A 7,452-nucleotide genomic window follows, 5' to 3' on the forward strand; every position below is an offset into this window, starting at 1 on the left:
CTTGTTTTGTTAGGCTCGTTAAAGCTATCGAAAATTCATCCCTTCTGTATTGTTTTATACTTTTTCGGACTTAAGGGATTAGATGACGAAAAAGGAATTTTGGAGTTACCTTTACGTACATTTTCAGACTCTCTAAAAATGAAAAGGACCGAGTTATCTTTGTCGTTAAACTCGTTAAAAATATTAATAGCGACAAACTTGTCTTTAGACGAGAACGAGTTTCACTATCGCTAGGCTCGTTAAAATATAGCGATGGGTTTGCCCGAAGGGAAAATTATAGAACAAGCATATGTTATCCTCCTCAAGCTTGACAAAAATAAAGAGCTGGTCAGCAATGACTGGGGAAAAATTGGGAAGAAAACTCAAAGAATCTTTATTGGTAGCAAGTCGCTCTTGAACATGACACTTCCGCTCCATGTCCGAGTCGGGTTGGGTTGTTTCATTCACCGGTCACATCACCATGGTCACGCCATACCATCCACGTTTGGGGTTAATGCTACCAATCCATCACATAAGTGTCACCGACATGTTCAAGAGAAGTCATCCAGAGAAGTCACCTGTGTCCCACCCACTACCATACATTATACTCCATACTTTCATGACCGCCACCCTGAACCATATATCATCAGATCGTTTTCACCTCCATCAAAATCATTTGCTCCGTTCCGTGTCATTGATGTGGGATTCATTAAGGCCCTCCTTTGACGGATCACTTCTTGTCGACATCAGCTCATTATCCAAGAAGTTGGTCTAGGAACACCCCATTCAGTACTTTGAAGCTTGCATGCCTCAATGGCAAGTTTCTCACTTCCGGCGACAGGTTTACATCAATGGCCTTCGACCGAAAGATTTTGCGTGGTGTTCGACGCCAAGTCCTTTATTAACACCACGTGAATTGTACTGTAGTACCTTGAGGGTCATTATCATTATCGGTGATTCCTCTCGTGCTTGTTAACAATTTCCATCATTGACTGGTAATCAAGCGATGTCCTTCCATGTTCGACTTCAGAACATTTCTCACATGGATCGACTTGTACTTCGAGTGAAGATCGGACGAGATTGAAGACCCCGGATCTAGTTTCATCCATCCGGGCTGCGATATATATTCAGGAAAATAAAGACATTAAAATGTACAACATTGTAGCACAGATAATCATCCTACCAAAAGGATGATGGCTCTATCAGAATCATCAGTCTACACTCAGACGATTGTCTGTCCTATGTACATGAAAATGAATTTATAAAACTGAGCATGGGAATGCCCGCCTCAGCTAGATCATGAAAAAAAGTATGAAGATAATGTATTGTATTGTATCTTATTACAGGTCTCCTCCCAGCATTGAAAGAACTTCAGATCCTCATAATAAAGCATTTCACCCGATTAACGACCTCATACTTTAGGGGGCAACTGTTATAGACATTTTTGTGCCTTGCAGCTCCAAGCATGAAATGTCCATAAACCAAGGGCTCCTAAGTCCCTAAAAGTGTTGTTCTAACCCCTAAAGGAACAAGGTCAACAAATTACAGCTTCTCCCAGAAGTTCTCCACCAGAAACTGCTCAGAATAAGTCAAAACAGGATCATTTCAGCTGCTCCACTAGCTAGCTGCATTGCATAGCACCTAAACACACTAGCTGGGTGCGTTGCAATACACCTAAATGTACTATCAAGGTGCGTTGAGTGGGAAATGACAAATGGCAGTGTCATTCCGCGAGGTGGAGAGACAACGGAAGCTTCCAGAATCTTCTCCTATGACAATTGCCTCACTGAATTCGACCAAGGATGAGTAAGAGGCCTTCAGTCTCCAAGTGGAAGCAAGAACTGACAGAGAGAAGCCACTAATCAAATCATAAGCTGACTCATCCTCCTTGCATACATCTATATATGGATCCCTCATCCCAGAGATCCAGAGGCTGGAATCTTGCACATTGTAAGGAATTACTGTTGGTTTTCAGACAGAGATCAGAGTATTGGGTGATTTATGCTTTGTTGGAGGTGAAGAGGGGCTTCTTTGCTGGGAGGTTGATGCTGGGTCAGGAATCATCGGTTGTAACTCCTCCTGGATCTTCTTGTTATATCAATAAAAACTATTTGAGTTTTTCCTCCATTATTGTGTATCATTGATGCTTGTTACATTTGTATGGTTAGCTTAAATCTGATCCTAAGTTGTTTATGAATATAGATCCATGTCTTTGTATAGTTTTCTTCTTCTGTGATCTTACAGGTACTTGGTGAAGCTGGGAAAGTAAGGGAGTAGGTAGCTGGAAGCTGTCAAAGAAGAGAGGGATTGGATCAAAGGACTAGTGCAAGACACAGGTTGGTTCTTACTATCCCCCTCTATCTATAGTTCGTAAAGGAAATACAAAAGTAGTTTTCTCTGTTTGTTTCTAAGGCAACTGTCACACCTTAGTGGGATAGAGCAGTTCTAAATAGACACTTTTCCCGGTAACAAGCTTGCATTGTTCATTCTTTGAATTTTGCATTTAAATGTGTATGCCTTGATGTGGCATGGATTGGAAACTATAATGATGCACACCACACCTGGAATTATGTATAAAACCATTAAAATGTCCTCCCAATCTAAAATAAATAAACAAATCCTTCATTGTTGAAGACTGTGGATATCCGATCTGCTCCTCATTCATCACTGTTCATAATATTAGGTATGTCAAGACCACACAATTGGTTGCATGGCTATTTCAAGTATTGGTCTTTTTTAAGAAAGCAAGAAAAAATTCTTCAAACAAATTCAAGGATACAATATTGGGTGATGGTTTATGGTAGAGGTTAGATCTTAGCATTAATATCATGGGCCTCATTATTTCTTTATTGTGTTTTGAAGAGATGGTTGAGAAAAGGTTTACGAGGAGTAAAACTTCACAATTGATTCCATGAAGTGAGTGTCATATGTATGGAACAACAACTAAGAAATTGTTCAATGATATACAAGATATTCATGTTTATTGGTGGAAGAATAATTGCAAACCTTTACATTGTTTGACATACTCATTAAATTCCAAGTATTATAATATGATTGCCTCAATATCTTCATCTTATAGATTCATTCAAGAAGACATTAAGAAAGATATATCAAGAAATAGTCACTTGTATGGAGGTTTTCAAAGAGTTTTCCATTGGCACTAGGAGATTTAAAGACTTTGGTGTGATTAGACACACAGGGATTAAGAATACCTATTATTTGTGGCAACTCATGGGGTGGTGTTCCCTATTCGACAACAATTAGAATGGATGCCTCTCTCTGAATTTACTTCATCTTATTGTTTCTAGAGAAATTATAACACATACAAGAATATGCACAATTTGAATAATAATAGGATTGAGCAGTTTAAAGGAAAAAAATCAATTTTTGTGCACATGGGACACACATTAAAATCCTCATGTCATTCGCCACTCTAAATGCACATTCAAGGAAATTGAAAATAGGAAATACCAACAAGAAACAAATATATGAAATTTGATACCAAACACACTATTCATCAAGATGGGATGGGATGTCACTTTAATCATATTTCCACATAAAAATACGTACATGTCAATTTTAGTAACAAAAACATCATTCGAGTCCAAAAATATCCATAAAAAAAAACTTGAGGACTGAACCTTTGAGCCTTTTACTTATAATTCACGTCACTTAACCAATTAAGCTAAAAAAATTATATAGCTTATAAAAAAATTTAGTTAACTTCTCTTTATGAAATAATGGTAATAATATACTAAAATACTTAATCATAAAATAGTAATTATGTCTTATTGGTCACTAAAATCTTCATTTTTATCTATAAAATAAATGAAATTCTTAATTTAAAAAAAGTAAAGGAAAAAAAAGAAAAGAGTATGTTCAAGTAAATATTGTACACATTTTAATAAATATGTAAAATAATTATGTGATATTGTACATTAAAACTTTGTTTCAAGCCAACAATGATAAATTCTAGCACTATCCAGCGTAACATCCCTAGATTGGATAAAAAGATAAATTGTTTGTCTTTAAAATTTCAATTTCAATAAACACATTGAAATTTTAGGATTTATTTTCCTTTCTCATAATTGAAAAAAAATGCTTAAATACAATTATCTGAACTTTAAATATAAACAGTTGTAGATTGCCTTTTAGCTCATTGTCTATAGGATAAACGACCAACTACCATATATCAATATTAATCAACTATAATAAATCAGTAATATTAATATAATAGTAACCTACCCAAGTCAATAATATTAATGTAATTTTAGCCTTTTAGTTCACCTCAAAATCACACAATCAACTACCATAAGTGAATATTAACATTTTACTTCATTATATATGAAGTAAACCAAGTCAACATAGTAGGGTAATCAATTACCATAATTCAATATTAACATTTTACTTCATTATATATAAAGTGAACCAAATCAAAATTATATATATGAAGTCGACATGAACATGAAAGCTTGTTTATAATTAAATGTAATAGTGAAATGGTGACTCTGGCCACCCAATCAATTATCATATGTCAATACCAGCCTTTTAGTGCAATATCTAGGAAGTTAACCAAGTCAACATAGTAGAACAATCAATTACCATAAATCAATAGTAGCATTTTACTTCATTATAATGAAGTCAACATAGCAGGACATATAAGCTTGTTTATAATTTAATGTAATAGTTAAATGGTGACTCAAAACACCCAATCAATTATCATATGTCAATACCATCCTTTTAGTGCAGTATCTAGGAAGTCAACCAAGTCAACATAGTAGGACGTGCGAGTTTGCTAATAGATTTAGGTCATCCAATCAACTACCGTAAACCAATAACATTGTTTTGGGTTCATTACCTAATTTTTTTTTCTAACTATAATAGATTGATACTGAATGAAAATGAACATTCGAAAAAATCAATGTAATCCCTTATGGCATGCCACCAGATGAGATAGTTCCTCTTCAAAAACATTCACTGCAGTAGAAATTTCTTCCTTCTAACCTCTGTTAGTTCCAGAAATGACTCAATGAAGTCACCATCCAAAAAATATTTGGCTTCTCGAGTCTCCATTCCATTGCTGAATGAATGCCAATGTTCATGGCTTAACCCACCTACTCCTTCGATTACCTTCACAAGGTTCTATTGCAACTTCTTGAGAGTATGATATTGTGGTTCAAGAAGGGATTCAATAACACCAATCATACCACCACTTATCCCAAATATAACTGTGGTAATGTCACAACATTCTTCAAAGTAAGACATATAAGGCAGAGCAAGAGATCCATGCCTAAACCTGTTCACAAATTCTCCAACATGGTATTCACCTTCAACTTCCAATTTTCCTACACTTTATGTGCTATTGCAATCTTCTGTGGCTATAAAGACGTTGAAATTGGTTTCTTCAAGTATATATCATAATCCAAAAATTCAATTGTTGTCATCTATTTTTCACTTTCGTCACAAGCCCTCTCTTTCAATGCACTTATGTCACAAAATGTTTTGTATTCCACCACATATGTAGATTGTCTTAAATCCCAAATGACGATAAAACTCCCACAAGTCTGAACTCTGAAAGAAGAAATATGACCATAATGTACACGTTCACATTGAAGTTCTCCTGAACCATCATCATGGGATATTTTGTACAAATAGATTTTTTGGTTGCTATAACCAATTTTCCATCTAATGAATTGAGATTGAATACAACACCCTTGATCTCATTTTCATTAACAAGTAGGAGTTCCTTATTTTCAACTAAAAATATGAAAATTCTACCTTTAATTGGTTCGTTGTCATTGTCATACATATACATTGTACCCACACAATAATAGAAATTGTTGTCATTTGTGAATGAACAACTCAAAATGCAACATGCTTCTTCATTACCATCAAGTGAATATGATGAAACATTTTCAAGTTTTTTATCATTGAAGAGGTACAAAAAATTGAAATTGTTAGGTCTTTCACTGGTTCTTTGATCATAATCATAAGTGTTGCTTCTTTTTCTCTTTCTCTGAGATGCACAAAATTGTTCGCTATTTTTCTGAGTGCAAACGACAAGTCTATGAGACTTATCCTGATAACAAATACAATAGCCCAATTCCGCAAGAGGTACAGAGAATACATGAAATTTATAAATGTCATCTATTGATCACACAAAACTTCATTCTTACAATGAACTCGGTGAAGGGTATTTAACCTTTTCCAACTAGCGACGGGTTTAAAATGTCTTGACATGCACACATGCTTAGCTCAGTTAACTCACAATCTAAATATGGACTGCACTTAACTCTTTATCCATCATTCAACTTGACTCAATTCTCAACACTCAACACTCAGTTAACCTATTCTACAATTTTAGCCAACTCCTCATGCAAGAGTAATTATAGTTTCTTTCTGGATTGCATGAGGCTATCTTCCATATCGCCCCCGAAAGAAAATATGATTTTCAATATGCGCCCTTGTAACGCACAATCTTCACCCAAAAACTTGCCATGCTTGACAAAATACCAAATAATTTTGTAGACGGATGAACTTTACAAAGCCCTAAATTCTCTTGCCAATAAAAAACCTTGTAAAATTTTCTCCTTTCTTATAAGATGATCCAAAATTTTATGTTTTTTTTTTTTTACAAAGAGTCACAAAAAGAATAATGCACAAACGTTGCATCTTATCTTGCAGGGAGTGGACTGAGCAGTGTTCCAGAATATTATGATCACGTATTCAACAAAGGAAGCATGGGATACTTTGGTGACAAACTATCCTAAGGAAACAATTAAACATTGGAGGTTGCAATATACTAAGAATGAAGTGGTGAACATGACCTAGATCTTGATCTCGTAATTTATCCTCTGGTCAATCTAGAAGGGATGTAACCACCACATATTTTGAGATAAAATCTTCCAGTTACAAACCTGATGGAAGAAATTCGACGTCATATTAAGGAAACCATTAGTAGTAGAATAATTGAAACCTCAGAGGAACATCCATCCCCTCAAGAAAACGAGATTTTTATTTTTTTTCAACCTAGAATACCTTAGTGATACGATCCATAGACCTAGAGAAAGTCATATAAGGTTGCGATATACATTCTGGTAGGCTCCTCTAGAGGGATTCTGGAAACCAAATTTTGATGGAGCATCCAAGGGAAACCCATGAAAGGATGGAGACAAAGGAATCATTTGGGATTAGATAGGTAAAATCCAAAGGTTATATTTCATCAACATGGGTCAAGTCACAAATAATGCAGCAGAGTTCCAAGCCCTCGAACAAGGGTTGGAAACATTGTGATGAGAGAGAAGGGTGAATGTAATAGTGGAGGGGGATTCTACGTTAGCTATCCAAGTGGCACGTAGAATGCAACATAGTTCTCAGATGAATAATTTCACGAAGAATTGATGTCTCACTTAGATAATCCAAAGGATTAGGGAACACCTAGAGGAGTTTAAAATGGTAGAGTTTTCCTTAGTA

The sequence above is a fragment of the Pinus tabuliformis genome, chromosome 2_1 (genome assembly GCF_031772625.1).
Source record: "Pinus tabuliformis cultivar Carrire ecotype Pingquan chromosome 2_1, CPIR1, whole genome shotgun sequence".
Lineage (NCBI taxonomy): Eukaryota > Viridiplantae > Streptophyta > Pinopsida > Pinales > Pinaceae > Pinus > Pinus tabuliformis.